This window comes from Lissotriton helveticus, chromosome 1_1 (genome assembly GCF_964261635.1).
Source record: "Lissotriton helveticus chromosome 1_1, aLisHel1.1, whole genome shotgun sequence".
In the NCBI taxonomy this organism is placed as follows: Eukaryota; Metazoa; Chordata; class Amphibia; order Caudata; family Salamandridae; genus Lissotriton; species Lissotriton helveticus.
The window spans coordinates 925,218,659-925,237,911 of NC_136057.1; positions in this window are offsets into that span (position 1 = coordinate 925,218,659).

Consider the following 19,253-nt stretch of genomic DNA (forward strand, 5'->3'; position numbering starts at 1 on the left):
ACATCATATACATAATATCTGATGCCCCTTCTCACACCCTAATATAACCTTTGATACAACCACTCTAAAATACAGACTAGCATTCTCGAAACCATAGACACATCAATTCCAGTTAGTCCATACCCACTCACTGATTCATAGATCTACAAACACATGCACTCATTAACCCATAGTCACTCATACACTCAATCATTCATCAATACAGCCACTGATATATGTACTCATACACCCATACAGACACCCATGCACCACCACTCACCCACAGAGTAACTTAAACACCTAGTCAGTCATCAAAAGAATCAATAACACTGCCATTTAGTCACCTATACAGTTATACACACGCCACCTCACTTATTCATGCTGATACTAACACATACTGTCTTCTACAATCACTGATGCAAGCACACACTCACCCATACAGCCACTCTCACAATCACTCACTCTCACATTTCGTCACTTATATATACCAACACACACATATACTTCCTTTCACATATGTAGTTACTTACACATATACCACAGAGACATCCATTCACTCACCAACACAGCCATGTGCACAGTCAGTCACCCATGCATCCCCCTACATATGCACTCATAACCTTATACACCCAGTGAATCACCCACTCACTCATCCATGAAGGGAGTCACACACACCCTCACCCACCCACAGAGACACTCAGGCACCCATACAGGTACTCTGAGAACTAATCAATAACCCGTATAGACACTCATCTACCTACTCACCAACCCATGCAGCCACTTACACACCAACTGACAGACGGATGTAGATATTCACACAGATTAGTAATTCACACATGCATTCACTAAGACACATATTCTCACTCACTTATACAGTCAGTCACACACCCACTAAATTATCCATTCAGACATGGATACACCCACTCATTCCTCAATTCACCTTGGTGTGTATATATATATATATATATATATATATATATATATATATATATATATATATATATAAATTAAACTTTTTTTTAAATTAAAATTCAGTTACTGGATGGTGTCATCAGTGATGTCATTTGAGATGTCATCAGTGATGTCAACAGTGATATTACTGACCAACTCATGAGTGATGTAATATGCGACGTCATCAGCAGTGCATTGTGGGGGCGCGAGTTATAGTTAGCTCAACTAACTATAATTGGCCGACAATGGATATTGGTCTTTGCCTTGTCACTCTGCAGGGCATGAGTGTATCCTGATTGATATGAATATTTATAGCCAAATGGAGGAGCCTTTAGCAATCTGGAATTAACAGCTTGCATCCGGTTTCTACAGTGTGGGAATATTTCTTTAGAATAGCTATGTATGTCTAATATAAATCTGACTATCCTGAAACTGCATGGCTTAGGGGACCTCTGAAATGCAGATTAAACTTCCTCCCATTTGGCCTTATACCTGTGCCTTCCGATATGAATTACCATAATGTATGAGCTTTGTCTTTGACACAACTGAAAATAATTGACATTTGTTAGTGATCTCTGCTTCCTAATATTGAAGACATGTGTATCATGGGGAATCTTAACCTCAGGGAGTTACCACTTCAGCGCCAGGACACAGGTTGGTATTAGTGCGCTTTATAAGTGTTAAAAATAAATAAATAAATAAAATATCACTTAATAAACATAATGTGTACCTCAAATGCACATTACATACACATATCGTAATCTATGGTGCTTTAACTATCGAATCCTTTTAGAATCACAATTCAAAACAAGGTGAAACTAGTTCCTGAAGTCTAAGTTTTCAAATGTCTAATTCATGAAACAGTTCAAGAGTTTGATCTTTAAAATGATTTGGCTTTCAGAATAGTTCTCTGTAACATGGATTTTCTCTCAACAAACTCTTTAGAAAGAAATGCAAACTGCAGATCCAAGAAGAAAGAGTCCCGGCTGCAACAACATAGCAACTTGATTTCCTAGAAGGATACTGTAAAACACAAAGGAAGTTATATGCAACAATAGCTTCATCAGTTTGAGGACTCCTGGGAATGGTAGTTCCTGTTATTCAGTATTTCATGTGGCAACCTCATATGCGCAAAACCTGTCACTAGGTTGCGTGAGCATTTCATGCAAACCACCAGCCTCCAAGCCCTCAGAAAGCACTCAGTAGAAGCCTGCTCAAGACCACAGCGCCCATGCGCTCTCCAGATGCCCAAAACCTAAACCCTTCCTCCTGACATTTTACACCTTAAAGGTATACCTACAAATGTGGAGTACTTGCACTCATGGTGAAGAACTGCACACACAAGAGATGGGAGTGTCTGGACCTTAGTGAATAACATCTGTGGCTATGCAAAATAGCATTACAGGAGTACTAGTTTACATATTCTAAAATGCTTTGGGGAATGGGCCAGAATATTGATATTCTCTTTGCTACAGGGGCATACTTCTTGCTGATATCATCCCCAATCTTCGATGAACTCACCTCTGACAGCTGCAACATCCACGACCTACATAGCCAACATAAAACTAACAGTGGTCATATGGTTATCAACAAATTCACCCTTAATCTAACAAGGCCACACAGTGAACTTGCAGTTCCTTCATCAAATTAAGAGGTGGAAGAACCTCTAGGTTTGAAATGGCATGGCATTAGTTGTCACCACCGTTGGACACCTCTGGCTTTGGCTCATTTGCCACAGGACTACCAGGTCATTGAAAGATCCCCTATTTTCGATGGTTGACTGTCTGATGTACATTATTTTTGCCATGCAGAGTGAAAAAATCCTCTGCATCAGGCCCACTCATTATTTTTTTCTCAGAATCACACACCAGTTTTGGGAGGTTGTTTCTGAGAAAGCAAATATTTTTTGAGCAAGCAGCCAAGAAAGCAATCAATTCAGAATATTAAGGGCCAAATGTGGAAAAGGTATGTGCGTGTAGGGAAGTATAGATTTGTTTTTTCTATCTCCACACTTTTGTACCTCGTATGTACATATTTGTGGAATTAGGTATCAATGAATCTGGACTTAGTTACCTGTTGATGTTTTTTCAACATTTAATGTTCAATTTTTAGTACCTTTAATATTCTGAAATGTATATTTAGTACGCAGTCCTGGACAACAGAAAACTCTGGGGGTTATTTAGGGGTTGGTGGGTGCAGGGTATCTGTCAAAAATGGCAGATGCGGGACACCTGCCAAACATTGGTAGTTGTCCCATCTGCCTACTTAGAGTTTATACAAATTTATACAATTTAAAGGTAGGACTATGCAAATTTCCTGTAACTGCCGAAATCTAACTAAACCTCTCTGTCCCAAAGTCCCACTTGCAAATGCTGAAAACGTTTTCTATAAACTCAGTCCCATAAAATCATAATCATTTCTATCTTGGTGCCAAATGACAATGTCAAAATACAATCTGGCTGAGCAAATATTTTCACCCCCACCCTCTCTACAGACATGTAACACTGTGCCTTCTATATTGACCCCTGCGTAGCCTTAAATGATATCTAAAAATGAAAGCCCAAACAGCCTGCAACCAGATCTCTCTCTTTTGGAAGATCAAACCTTTATTTCAGTCCTCACCTGCTCAAGATTCATACAGTCACTCATATGATCCTACAAGCTTTGGTTCAACCCTCTTTTCACTCGCTTCACCGATTACATTATTGCCCATCTTAGAAATGCATTCAATTTAACAGCCCGGTTATTCAAGGGACACAGAAAATGTGACCATATTAGCCCTACACAGGAACCTCGAGTAGTTCTCCCTTTGGGTATGGATCAAACTAAGCTCCCTGTGCGTTATCTAAAAAGCCATGCACAATCACAAACCCATCTAGCCATCAAACTTGCATATGCTCACATGACCAATCCATTGAATCTTAAAGTTCCCAAAACCAAGAAAGAAAAAAACACATGAAAACAAGCCTTCTCTCATATGCCATCCCCTACTCTGAAACAACTACCCCCACCCCACAGACTTTCTCCTTCACTGCTAACTTAAAAAAGCACTTAAGATTCTACTTTTCTCACCACATTTCCTCCTCAAGGTATCATTAACTTTGTTAAAAAGGATCTTTCGGCAACATCTTGAAAATACGCAAATGTATCCTTTTGTGAGGATTTAGGGCATGATTTAGAATTCAACAAACGGGTTGCTCCGTCACAACAGTAACGGATATCTCATCCGCCAAAATTTAAATCCCATAGGATATTATGTGATTTATATTTCAATGGTCGGAATATCAGTCACGGTTGTAACAAAGTAATTTGTCCGCCGAAATCTAAATCAGGCCCTTAGTAACTTCTGCACAACCTGAAACTTGGTGTAGTGTTTGGGACAGTGCTTAGTTTGAGCTGGTGGTTTCAGATGCTATGCACCTGCACTTAATTGTCAGCACTGGTACTCCACCACACGGAGGCGCTGTTTGTGTAATTAGAGGAAGGCTAAATAACAGTTGTTGATTAATTCAATACACATTAAACATGACTAATACCTGCCACCCAAGCCATGATAACAGCTTTAGGAGCCTAGAATAGTCCAAACTTTCACACTTGTATGAGTGTGATGGTTAATAGTTGTGTTGTTACTCTCATTGGCAGGGCTGGCAGGGGCAATGGGTCATGCAAGCTGCAGTGGCCTTGTGACGAGGGCCCTGACACTTATTTTTTAGACAATATAAGCACTGCAACACGGATCTGTGTAAAGATCAACGCTGCCCTTGGTTCAAGGCAGTACTATATACCTATCCCAAATACAAGGAAATACAGTTACACAGGCAGGAGTAGTTCAATGGGAGCTGCACAGGTAGTTGAGTATTTCAGAGTAGATAGAGGGAGCCACAGGATTAAATATCCAAGGAAGACCATCAGTTTTGGGCCCCTCAGATATGGGAAACGTCTGGATATTGTATTGGGTATAATTTTGTTGAACTGGGGCGCTGTTCTCACTCAAAAATTCTCAAAGCAATTACACAAAGTACTATTTACTTACATGTACGCCAATGCCAATGTGTACTTTTTAACAACATCTGTACTTTTGTGTGAGAAACATATAAGATGCAAAGGAAGGAAGGACTTTGAAGGCCTGTCATGTCAATCGAAATATTATACGAATATCAAGTTTAAGTTAACTACCTTTTGGTAAATGAAAGAATGAAAAGCAAAAAATGTATTTCTATATCAGAATTGTTGTACACATATTTGCTTCTTTTTTAAACGTACAAACCATCTTTAAAAAAGTGAACAAAGTTTGAAAAAATGACTGTGAAAAAAGTATATGCGCGTGACATTGTCTAAACATGGAAGGAAATCTTCAATACCTTACCTCCGAAATAGTTCAGTCATAGGAGCCGATACTTTGGAGGTATATTTAGGAATTTTAATTCACTCTCCAGTTGGACTCCTTAATCCAGCCAGGCAGGAGAGAGTAAAAAATCACCCTTTAGAGCAGCTTGCCATGCTTACTAAATGCACGCGTGGGAAGCTGAGCTTTGAGTGGTCACGAATTTTGCAGGTATTGCCAGCCGGTCACGAAGCCTTTAGTACTTGGTTTCCATGTGGTCAGTGTTGGAACCGGGCACAGCATCCACCTCCGGACACACCTTCAATGCTTCTGACCTCAGCGCTGTCTCGTGTGTGTCTTCTTCCTCTTTCTTTCTCGCGTGCGTCGCTGTTTCTTACTCAGTGGTTTTTGGAGTTCGGTTAAAATCCGCTGGCAAGAGGACACAAATCTCCTCTGTCTGAATTTCCCTCTCCGAGTATCGCTTTCACCCTTTGCTTTCTCTGGTCTTTTTTCTCCGTTTTCCCCATTCACGAGCACAAAAGGTGAACTAAAAAAGGCCAGGTGAAGTTTAAGAGCAGAGTCAGCATGTAAACAATGCACAGTTACAAACAAAGAAACATGGCCGCCGTCCACTACTGCGCGGCACAGTTAGCTTCAGTGGAAAGACTCAGACAACAAACAGCATCTCATCCCTGCGTCCCCGGAGTGAAAAGAAATCTGATGGCCTGCGATGAGCTATCCGTGGAACACGTGTGCCGCCGTTCCCATGGCTGGGGTATCATTCTGCTGAGTTCTGTGTTTTTGTAGATCAAACAGCTACAAAAAAATTGAGAAGTAGGTCAGATCACTTCTTTGAACTTTATTCCTTTGAGCAGAGATGACGGAATCAGATAAGAAACGAATCTACATACTTCTGATCGAATAGTGACCTTTGTTCCGTGTCATGCAGTGAAGAATTCAGAAAAAAATAAATATATTCTTTTGAATGTCAAAGCGTTCTGAAAATGTGTGCAGGCAAAATACAAGAGTCATGCATTCTCCGGGTCACTGTCATGTAAAAAAGCGCAGGACTAAATCCAGAAGCTCCTGCATAAAGCTCAGTTTGTAGCTATCTAACATGAAACAAAAGGGATGTCTCAGCAACATTGTCTCCCTTCCTAACTGCTTTCGGAGGTAATACAGCTCAGCTGATGCTAATAAATAAGGTCTTAGTAGCATTCGCTTGATAAACCGATTATTTTGCTCACCTACATAGTAGTCAATCATGTAAGACTGTAAAACATGTTTATGACATACCTAGGTCTATCACTCTATGGCTTGTATCTAAAAATATTGAGGTCAAAAAGCAACATACAGATAGACTTTCATATATTGGCTCCCTCAACATTATCAAGGTATGCATACGTAAATAGGAAATGATAGATTTACTATTCTAGCTTCTATTTATTCAACTTGACGACAAAGTGCAAGACGATATAGCAAGTCAATATATGTGCAGGTCGATATTACAAGCTCTATTTTGTTACCACACCTCTCCTAGTTAAAACCATTACCCGAGGCTTGGGTGTCATGAAGTCTCATAAAAAAAGTCAATTCCTCTTCCAGCACAAATCATATTATTTAGAACCGAAAACTTCTTCGGTCCTAAACCACCAACGCACATGATTCCCATGATCATCAATGGAAATGAACCCTGCTGGTGAAAAGACTGTTTCTTTTCTCTGCTAGGTATATAACATCTTACCACATGAACTGTGAGCTGCCATAAGCATGCAACATATTCTCACCATTGCTTCTCACACCCATCGTCACATATCAAGAATTCAGTAACTACACCAACAGATTTAAGGATGTATGTGTTAGCATTATAAAGATGTTATAAAGAAAAAAATCTCCTATTGCATGAAAAAGTTGTTCAGCTAGCCCACATAAAGTAGGTTTCATTGACATTTCTCAACTTGGTGAAGCCTTGTTTGGGTTGAGGGGCATGTCCATGCGTCAAGCTGGCCAGTTCTTCCTATTAACACCTAATTAAACCTAACTGTGATCCCTTTCCTGATAGGTTGACATCGGGAGGACTGAAACGTGTTTAACAGCTAATATCTTGACTATTGCCATTGAATCGTTCCTCTGCAAAACAAAACAATATAGTAATATTTTTCAACTTTGTTCCCTTATTCTTAGACCCACCTTCTGAAACATTAAGGATATAAAGATGAAACAGCTGAAACAATGCCAGTAGAAGACCTGCTGGCTATTTGCTGTGTGTACTAAGCATCTTACAAAGATCTCATTGATTTATTATAGAATTCCCACAGTACAGAAAAACATGGCTTCGTGAACAATTGTTCTTTTAATCATATTCATTTGGACTTTTCCGCTCTCTGCATCAAATAGTACCCCTTGGTCTCTTCATTCATAAATAGCACTAGGTTACAGCATGCCATATGATTCTTTGTCTGTCGAAAGGTTTATCTTGAGTGCACACTCATTACAGATTATATTCTACTAAATGTCAGCCATGTTGACATAATCTATGGCTTTTTGATGACTATCCACACATAATGCAATAGCTTTGAGTTGTGGATGAACTAGTACTAATGATTTTCGTAAATAATCTGAAGGCGGTAGAACAAGTGTGTACAGACTTGCGTCCTCTCGGTTTACACTAGACCAGTCAAACTGATGTATGTATTTCAGTAATTGGGATCAATTCAATTGGGGTTTATCATGGCAGGTTCAGATGGTAAGGCACCATCCTAAAGAGGATTCATCTTATGTCACATGTAGAAAGGGTGATATTTTTCTGTCAGGGTTATGCAGAGGTTTTAGACTTCGTTTGGTCTCATTTAATTAAGCAAAGGACATAGTTAAGTGCATTTAGGTTAACATTTCCTCTGACACAAAGACGTAACGACTCTAACATTCTACAGTCTGTCCTGTTCAAAAGCATCTACCGCATACCACGACATACCTGCCAAGCTCAAGTGTGCCTGGAATTTGGGCTCTTGCACCAGCTCCAGGTGAGAATGGCTGCGCTACTCAGATTGTGCTGGAAGTTGAGAGCTGCCCTACCTGAATCCTTGGCCGCTTTGTGTTCCGAAATGGAAAGCCAGTACACAATCAAAAATAGCTGGCCAACGTTGCCCCACCAAGCTTTGACATCCCTTAACTTACATGAGGCCTGAGAGCTGAATATGAGATATGCAGCATTAAAACAAATTGCCAACATAGCTGCCAAATTAAAACTGCGGTCGATGGATAAAGAGGAATTGGCAGTAAAAAACACAATCTCATAAGTCCTGCGGGCCTCAGCCATACCTTACATGTCAGATTTCTCAAACTATCTCTAATAAAAGAGAGAGGGACCCAAAACCAAAGGGATAGGGTGCCAAGAATAGACTTTATGTCAAAATAGAATTCCCTTTGGGCACATTAGATATGAGGACATCAACTTCACTGTCACACGATCGGACAACAGATATACACATAAGAGAAAAATATTTTTTCCCCCAAACCACATAGACTAAGAGCAATGCATAAGCTACAAAATTATGAAATAACGGTAATTTCCAGATAGCACAGTTTATTTATACATAAAATTAATAAAAACAAATTAAGATCACAGTAAAATTGGGAACACAGAAAATATACCAGAAATGAATCAAAACATCAATACATCTAGTCAGATTCAAACACCAAATCAGGGAGGTACACACAAATCCTAAATCAAATATTAATAGTACTATCCCTCTATTTTATTTCAACGCGTTTCGACGGACAGTTGGAATATCGCCGTCTTCATCAGGAAGTATATACTGTATTCCCAAAAGATCTGAAATTACATAAAATATGTCTTAGAAACTACCTAGGACATAATTCAGAACTACACTGTACATCAAGCATTCCGAAATAACAATTTTTGTGCAAACCCGCTATTGCTCTTAACATCATGACCATTTAACCACAATTTATATAATGAGACAAATAACACCAATAAAACATAATGTTGATAACATCATAGACACACACATTTTGATCATCATCTTCATTTTCCTCTGTTTCATTATTACATCAGTATATCGTATTGTCTTAATGCCTTTTAATTTTTAAATGTATACTTAATTGTGGCATTATTACTTCGTTCAACCTGGTTCATCTTGGATGCTACCTGGTGGTTTATTATTACCAGCGTACTATATTATTTCTCTTATTGAACAGGGGTATATATCTCCCTATCACCTCCATGTTCCACAATGTACCCACTAGATATACATGGTCACTAACCTCGAATGCCGAGACAGTCACTAAAATAAGGAGGTTAGTTGACTCCTATCTGGAACAAGGCTTCCACTTAGTGATAGATACCAGAGAAGCTACTAAGTAGCTTCTCTGGTATCTATCACTAAGTGGAAGTCTTGTGAATAATGAAACAGAGGAAAATGAAGATGATGATCAAAATGTGTGTGTCTATGATGTTATCAACATTATGTTTTATTGGTGTTATTTGTCTCATTATATAAATTGTGGTTAAATGGTCATGATGTTAAGAGCAATAGCGGGTTTGCACAAAAATTGTTATTTCGGAATGCTTGATGTACAGTGTAGTTCTGAATTATGTCCTAGGTAGTTTCTAAGACATATTTTATGTAATTTCAGATCTTTTGGGAATACAGTATATACTTCCTGATGAAGACGGCGATATTCCAACTGTCCGTCGAAACGCGTTGAAATAAAATAGAGGGATAGTACTATTAATATTTGATTTAGGATTTGTGTGTACCTCCCTGATTTGGTGTTTGAATCTGACTAGATGTATTGATGTTTTGATTCATTTCTGGTATATTTTCTGTGTTCCCAATTTTACTGTGATCTTAATTTGTTTTTATTAATTTTATGTATAAATAAACTGTGCTATCTGGAAATTACCGTTATTTCATAATTTTGTAGCTTATGCATTGCTCTTAGTCTATGTGGTTTGGGGGAAAAAATATTTTTCTCTTATGTGTATATCTGTTGTCCGATTGTGTGACAGTGAAGTTGATGTCCTCATATCTAATGTGCCCAAAGGGAATTCTATTTTGACATAAAGATTTCTCAAACTAGCCAGCATTTTTATTTAAGAATACGAATGGGAGCATTTCCTTCAAAAGATCCGGTGCCACCCTGGGAACAAAGATGGTCGAACTCTCTTTACGAACTCTGTGGTCAATTCGATGAAAGTTTACTACACTTCCTGTGCATCTGCCCTTAAGACAGAAACTAATCTGCCTCGCTTTTCGAGCCCTCAAGATAAGATCATGCCACACTGCATTGCTGACATAACTGAACAGCAAATCAATTCAGGTCTCTTGCAGGGCTGCTAAGTTCCTTCTACATGTGAATAAACTAATAACGTCAGCTCAGTCACTCCAGATAAATAATGGCAGTTGCAGGGCCGGGAATCTTAAAGGAAGATTTTGCCACTCCTCAGCTGAACTGTACACTTACTTTTCATATTCGCCTAAAACTCCTTGCTGCCAATTCCCATGGGAGCACCCATGCACAGAGCACTTGATGGACCATTGTTTTTAGACTATTGCTTCTGCAATGTAATGACATTTTAACTAACCATGAATTCCTTCTTAACCCATAATGTTTTCTTAACAAGATCATTTATATAGCATTTTGCATGGCTTAAAAGTGTAACGATTTGAATTAATCTGCAAATAAAACACTTACTAATCACTTTGGTTTATTGCATGTCCATGATATATCTCGAGAAACCAGTTTAGTTAAAATCCTTTTTAATAACTTACTATCCTACAGATGTCAACAACAAAGCTTGAAAAGTTTTTTGTTTGACAAATTGCTTGATTATGTTCGGCTTATCTATTTTTTATTACGGTCTCCTAATTCTTCTTAAGGCTGTACAAATAAGTGTTTTGGGGTGATAGGCATATAGGGCCTGATTCACAAAGGTAAAGTTAGACCAAAATTCTAACTTTACTACTTAATTGGTATTCATTTGTTTATTTGATTTCAAAAGTTTTATATAGTGCTGGCTAGACCAGGAGGTATCAGAGTGATTTACATGAGGACGAACATTGTTTCAGAGCATAGTTACAAGTTACATGAGTTACTGGATCGAAGTTACATGCATTAATAACATAGATGTAAGGAAAAAAAGCAGGCAAGGGGAGAGAGATTCAGGGGAAAGAGGATAAAAGCAGGGGAGGTAGACCAAGAATGAGAGAGGGAAAGAGAAGGGGGAGGGTGAAGGAAAACGCAACCGGGAGACGAGGAGAAACAGTGTCCGACGTCTGGTGTGCTGTGATCCCATTGGAAGAGGTATCATTCCAACACTTCTGCTGAGTGTGGCTCTCTGTGCACTGTGGACTCTCTCAGAGGGGTCTCTGAATCTCCAGGGCATAAATACTGGATCCCACCCCAACAAGGGCAGAAGGAGTGCTTTGGCAAGGGGCGCCATTCCCACACCTCTGCTGTGTGTGGCACCATTGACACTATGGACTCTCAAGGGGGTCTCTGAGACTCCTGGGTATAAAAGCTGGATCCCTCCCCAACAAGGGGAGAAGGAATGCTTTTGTACAGGGCACACACATGGTGGTAAATTTAGGTATAATGATGTATTGAGTGGTATAAAAGTTTTAGAATGCGCATATGGGGCATCGTCATAGTCAGGCCAGATAGGATGACTCAGTACTTGGAGACCTTTGTGGCATAAGGGCAGCAGCATGCATCTGTCCTGCTAAATGCGCAGCTCACATTGTGACTCGTGGGGCTCTTGTGTAGAATTGCAGCCGGTAGAGCCTTGCTGGATGGTTGTTGTGCGCTTGGTGGCAAAGCTTCCAAGAACTAGATATGCAGGCATCATTATGATGTGAGGTAATTGCAAAAGCTTGAACCACTCAACAATGGTAGAATTATGTGGGCTTCCCTTGATAGCTGCAGAGCAATGGTGAGGGGCGCTTATGCAAGGTGATGTTAGGTCAGCATGAGGGGAGTTCCTAGGAAGCAGGAGATAATCTTAGTCCGTTTTCAGTTTTCATGAAGCTTCACCCGGCCAGAGTCCTATGTCTATTTCTGATTCCCATGGAGGCCATCTTGAGAAACTTCCTTGTGGGGGGTCAGGGAACGAGGAGCAGGGGGAGGGACCCCAAAACTAGAATATAAGGGGACACACCCAAAAGATCCAGCGAGTCGAGCAATGCAACCCTGTCTTACATAGTAGCGGAAAACCATGTCAAGACAGCAGAATCAACAAGCAGCCCCAAGCCCCCTCCACTACCAGAACTCCAGCAGTCCCAGGGGTTGCCAAATGTAGAACCAGGAGGGGGAGAGACACCCCAGGCCTCAGCAGTAGGAGCGCACAGGCAGCGCAGAGAGATACTCAATGGCCCCAAAGAAATCAGGCCGTCAATGCAGGCAGAGGGAGGGGCAATCCCTGAAGGTGGACATGGAAGGAAATCAAATCAGAGCACTCCAAGGTGAATCGCAAGCTGTCACACTCCCGGCCATCCAGCCTGGGAAACCTCAGGAGTGGACGAGTTGTTGGGACAGCAGATCAGCCCTGGGGAGTACTTACAGAATTTCCCTGTGGCTTCAAACCACTGCTGATGCGATCAGCCGGCACTTTCCAGAGACCTGGTCGGGCGGTTGGAGGAGGCCACCGTCCTAGGACCGTGCAGATGCCACTCACACGGCTGGGCAAGCATCCAGGGCTCTCCCTCAGCGAAAGTCGGCGGGGAGACCACCCTGTTATAATCAGCACAAGGAGGGAGGCTGGAAGGACACCTCCCATCCATAGGGCCACTGAGGAATGACTGGGGTACATCCACTACGGGCCAGTCGCTTCACTGGATATAGAGCTGCGCCGATGGCAGGGGGCGGCGGCGTACCGGTCTACTACTGGGATCAGGCAGCAAAGTGGGCGTAGAGCCACAGCGCCGATCTCACAGCAAAAGCCTTGTCTAGGGTATCAGTGTGGGGATGGGTGCCATCTGTGCTGGTCGCCCGGTCAGTAGATCGTGTCGTCATCCGTTCCATGCATCAGGGGCATTTCAGCATGGGTCTCTCTGAAGCTGAGAAGGTACATGAGAGTTCCCAGAACAATTAAATTAGTTCCCCATACTTTTGCATTGAAACATACTATCCTAGGGTGCAGGATGTTGGGGCAAAGACAGGGATATTCACAGAAGATTGATCCCAGACCCCAGGGCTTCCGTTTGGAGCTCTCCCTCAGCGGCCATCTTGTCAAGGTTAAGGTAGACCAGAAGTCTAACTTAGACCAAAAGTCTAGCTTTAATACTTTTTTGGTATTCAGAAATGTCTGGTAATACTAGGAAAGTTAGACTTTTAATCTAAGTTTACCTTTGTGAGTATCAAAAAGTAGTAAAGTTGCACTTTTGGTCTAAGTTTACCTCCGCGAATGCGACAAGTAGTAAAGTTAGTCTTTTGGTCTAAGTTTACCTTTGTGAACATCGAAAAGTAGTAAAGTTAGAATTTTGGACTAAGTTTACCTTTGTGAGTACCTAAAAGTAGTAAACTTACACAAAAGTGTAAGTTTACCTTTGTGAAACGTGCCCGACGTACCTAGAATGAAAAAATATTGTCCTTCCTTTGCCCACTGTGGTGTGAGGTGTATGCATGCACCCGTTCTCTGGTCAAAGATTTACATTTTCTGTTGGCAACATGCAAAGCCTCCTGCACAGTTCTAGTATCTCAATTTTGTGCTAAACCCTAGCCTTCAGCCACAGAGGATGATATATTTTTTTTTAAATCCTTGAACAGAAATGGTGAACAGGCTATTGCATACCCTGACTAAATCTCTAGATGCACGCCTATTGTATCAAAAGGGTGATGCATAATTAAGTGTGAAATCAGATCGTGTACGAGCATTTCCCCATCTGTTAAAAAATAGTTGATTTATCAAATATAATAGATGGGATTCTGTAATCCCTGTATAAACACCAGCCTCTAATTTCTTTACAATCGGCAGCTTGCAATGAGCCCAGTAGGTAATTAGAAAGAAAAGACGTCAGAACTCGACTATTTTAAGTTAGTTCAGTCACAATCTGACATCACCATGCCTGCTGCTAGAGCCAGCAGCAGAGGTGAAAGGCCGGCCAGGTCACAGAGCGTAACCGAAATCGCTGTTTAAAGCAAGGAAAACAAAAGTTGTTTTTCTTCTTTCTGCTGTATTTTGGCAAGCAGAGAGAATATGTTTATATTTTTGCACTCCTTAGATAGAGAAAAGCTAGAATATTTCTGCATGTTTCTACACTTTCTGACTTATAGTAGATAAAACAGACTTGCATTGAACCTTTTTCCAATAACTGTTTGCAACAAATACCTAACATGTTTTTGATGTGTTTAATTTTGCGCTAGAGGTTTTATTTTTATTCTTTCTATTTGGAAACAATCTCGGTCTTTCATATGAAAGAGCTACGCACCATGGTTTTAAGTGGTTTGTTGGAAAAGTGAGGGGGTGGCCCTGTATTATATGGGCTAAAGTACCCCCTGGCATACATGAAAGGATATTGCAAGTCACCACAGAGTTCCATAACCTTATAAAGGAACTCAGTCATCGGCCTTTTCCTCTATACGGTTATGGAACTCCTCAATGACTTGCAATATCCTTATGATATATAACAGGGGGGAACTTTATCCCTTATATTATGGGTGGAATGAAAGACCTATACAATTATGGGAGAGGCAGAAAGACGGATGGTAAAAGTACAAAGCAGAATAAGGTGAAGGGGGTGAGCGTACTCTTATGGAGACAAATAATGCATATCGCATCAAATAATCTGTAAATACTAATGTTTCCTTAACTGCAGAAGGTTCATCTAAGTGGCATATTGCTCTCCTGAATGGGTGAAGCGTTCATTGTGTTAACCATATTCCTTAATACTCGCCATGAGGGCACAATCTTTAATGAATTAATTTAACTACACTAAGCCTCTCAGTTTGTTCACTCATGGTGCAGTTAACTCTATTACATAAACTAAAATCCACTGCGAAGTAGATACCATTTTCGAGATCAGCATCATGTGGAAATGGGTACATTGTATCTGTAACAAACTACAGGATGCTGCAAGACGTGGTTTTCTGTTTGTAGCTCAACTAATAGTTTTATCAAGGGTTTTCTTGTAATATTAGTGTGATGCTCATTGATACTTGTAGTAACCTTTCTTATGGTCTTGCTCACATAAACATATGTTCATGGAGACTCAGGGATTCAACAATTTGAATGTTACACTTAGAAGTGGAGATAATTGCAAATTAGCACTATTGTGCAAACCTTCTTCGTGCTGGCACATGGCACTTAATTGCTGCATGAGTAATGGACTATGGTTGTATATGTGACACCTGACTAATGCTTGAGTAGATGATTTTAGAAAAGTTTTAGCACTTTAACAAAAATTATTTTAGTTTTTTTTTCTCCCTGCGTTGTATTCAATGTCATGAAAGAAATATGATTACCAAGAATGATGTTAGACATTCTACTGTATTTAGCAGTCAATTAAAGCTCTCTAACTAGATGCAAAGGCCTACTAGGGGTTTTATAATTATGTTTGCAGTTTCTCATTCAGATCATTTATCAATGTTATATTGTTTCCAGAATAATCAGGTCTAGAAAATCATTCCAAATGAGCGTTTTCATTATGAATTTTAAATATATTTTAAATCATTGTTACACTTGTTGGTGTTATTCTAAATTTGCACCAGTTTTGACTCACCTACTTGTAGTCACTACAAAAAAAAAACTTTAAAGGTAAAATATTATGTCAATTTTCCTGTCACGGTAGTTTCATGAATGGTACTGATTGCCTAGACCTAGTGCATTGTTGCTAGTGTCATGTGTGATATATCTGCTCATAAAGTGAAAGTAGGGGGAGGTGAGCTATTATTGTGGGTCACATTGCCCATAGACATTTCATTATTTGTGTTTCCTCTGTATGGCATGGGCAGCCTGGCTAAAAAAGTCCATAAAGACCATATATACATTTTTAAAAGACTTGTTCCAAAAAATGGAAAAACTCATAAAAAAGGAACAATCCATGTGGTGGGAGAATAAATCCCTATCCCGGTATTTGAAAGTCGGTAGAGTACCGAGGGGTTTGAGGATCTCACTGGCCCCAAGCTATGAAACGCCTGATCCACAAATGCTCACGGAATTGGCGGAAACGAACCTGGAGTCCTCAAGTAAACTAATGGAAATCCTGGTTCGCTATGCTGAAAGTGACCGTTTAAAGATACAAACAGAAATTGAACAACTTTAAACGGAACTATCAGGACTAGGGCCGAGTGATCAGGCGGACAAATTTAGAAACGAGATGAAGCAGAGAGTCAAGAAAGAAGAGGAGATAAAAAAAAACGAAAAGCGTTTAAATTTGAACGGGACCGTCTAGACTACCTGAATGGTCAAATTTTCACATATGCAAAAAAATATGAAAATGTAAAAGCTTGTGCGAGGAAAACACGGCAGGCCAATGAAGGAGATAGGACTGTCTTAATTTCCTCTACACATGCAAGCCTAACATCAGGTAGCGAGGCGGAAAACGAAGCTGCAGGACCCTCCATGGTGGGGTCGGCGAAGCTGTCTTTGGCGCAGGAGGTGAGTTGCCTGTGTCAAGACCAGTGCGACACTTTAAGACCAAGAATCCTAGGGAAGACACAGGCAAACAGCACCGTGCCAACCAAAAGCGGCGTGCAAGGAGGAAATGTCGCAGGTACAAAACAAACCAACTCAAATCAACCAGCCAAGGGCCGTTGGAACAAATCGAAGCGCAAGGTGACAGTGAGTTAAAAGGAAAGTCCATTATTAACCTCACCAACATTACTCTGTCAGCCAAAGATGAAATGATCCTAGGCTTAGGGTTATCCTATTGTCCGCCATCAGACTTTAACTATGTGGATGCAAGAATGGATTCATACCGTTTCGTACGAAAATTGAAATTAAATACATTTTTTCTCCTCCAACCAATGAGAGGAAAAAACAGACAGGGGCACAGAACAGTCCCTCTTTGTTGGAAGTTGGGGATCGTTGTTCTTTTGATGAAATTTGGAGTTTACAACAGGAAGGTGAACCATATATGGATTTGCCCTTAGTGACATCAAGGGAAGATCAAGGTATGAGTAATACTCCGTTTAAACCTAAGTCAACCTTTCAACCTATCTTAACACACGACAATCTAGATGTGTACCATGAGTTAGTTACCAAGGGGCTTAAGCAGCTATACATAACCACCAATCGGAAACATGATGTGGCAAATAAAAAGAACCAATGTTATCAGAATTTAATTAAAAAATTGGAGTCTGATAAAAATGTGATCGTCTGCCAAGCAGATAAGGACGGGAACATTGTCTTATGGCCACGGGAGATGTATATTGCCGAAGCGGAAAGTCAGTCGTTGGACTCTTCTTGTTACAGAGAAAGCAACTTGACAGTTTAGAAAGCTTCTTGGCAGGAACAAAACTTGAAACTTATGGCATGGAGAAGCGCCAAATTATTATCCAATGATGAATACAACTACATGAAAAAAGATTACCCTGTAATACCGACTTTCTACCTAATACCGAAAGTACATAAAGATATTAATGCACCACCTGGACGCCCGATCATATCGGCCATTAATAGCTCAACTGAGAGCATCTCACGATACATAGACTTTTTTCTCCAGGAATGGGTGAAATGCCTTAAATCATATGTACACGACACTTCTGATTTCATCAGAGAAGTAAACAATGTTGTTTGGAGTGCTGACTGTTTACTTATAACACTCGATGTATCTTCGCTATAAACATCAATCAAACATTCTGATGGTATGAAGGCTGTAGAATTTTACTTGAATAAGAGGCCAATGAATTTTTCTGCACACAATAAGATGTTGTAATCAATGATCCACATTTGCCTAGAACAAAACTACTTCCTCTGTAATAACCAAATATACCAACAGGTTAGGGGGGTTGCTCTGGGGACCTGCTTCTCCCCGAGTCTAGCATGTCTTCACATGGGACTCTGGGAGGAGCAGATCCTAGGGGGCGCCCTGCGGGCAACTATGCAGGAACATGTACCCCTCGACCTAAGATACATTGACGATCTATTCATGGTGTGGCGAGGGTCATCAATAGAACCTCATAATTTTGTGGAGGAATTAAATAATAATGGTTTAAATCTAAGATTCACTTCACACATAGACGCCAGGTCAGTGGTATTCTTGGACACAGAGGTATATGTCACAGATACTGGCCTAGCTACTAGGATGCATAGAAAGCCCACGGCTGGAAACACTGTATTACATGCTTCCAGCCAACACCCTCACCACCTGATCAGCAGTATTCCCTTTGGGGAGATGCTGCGGATCAGGCGGATAAGCAGTACAGATGTAGACTGCCAGAAAGCACAGGAGTCAAGTAAGGCATGCTTTTTGTCCCGGGTTACTCTGCCAAAACTATCCAGCGGGCAATTAACCGATCATTATCTTTAACAAGGTAAGAAGAACTGGCTATCAAGGATAAGCCCAAAGTTCCACCAACAGAAAATACAACAATTAGGCCCAGAGTTATCACCACGTATAGCAAACAGCATGAGGAAATTCGGCGGATTTTCTATAAAAATTGGAATTTAATAACAGGGGATCCTGTTATTGGTAAATACATCACAAAGTAAACCCAATATAACATTTAGAAAATCCATATCTATGGCAGACAAACTAGTAAGAAATTTACTTGAGAAGCCGATTTCCGCTACATGGGGGGCCCTTAGTGGAAGTTTCAAGAAGTGTTCCGTCTGCAAGGCATGCAGATATGGGTGTAACAAAACCCAATACACAGTGCCATTTAAAAACAAGCCTGTACAAATCAAAAAGTGCATGACATGTAGGACTGAATATGTAGTCTATGTGCTGCAATGCCCCTGTGAACTCCGGTATGTGGGTAGTACCCGCCTACCTGTTCACAAGTGGATATTGCAGCATATAAGGGCCATTGTGGG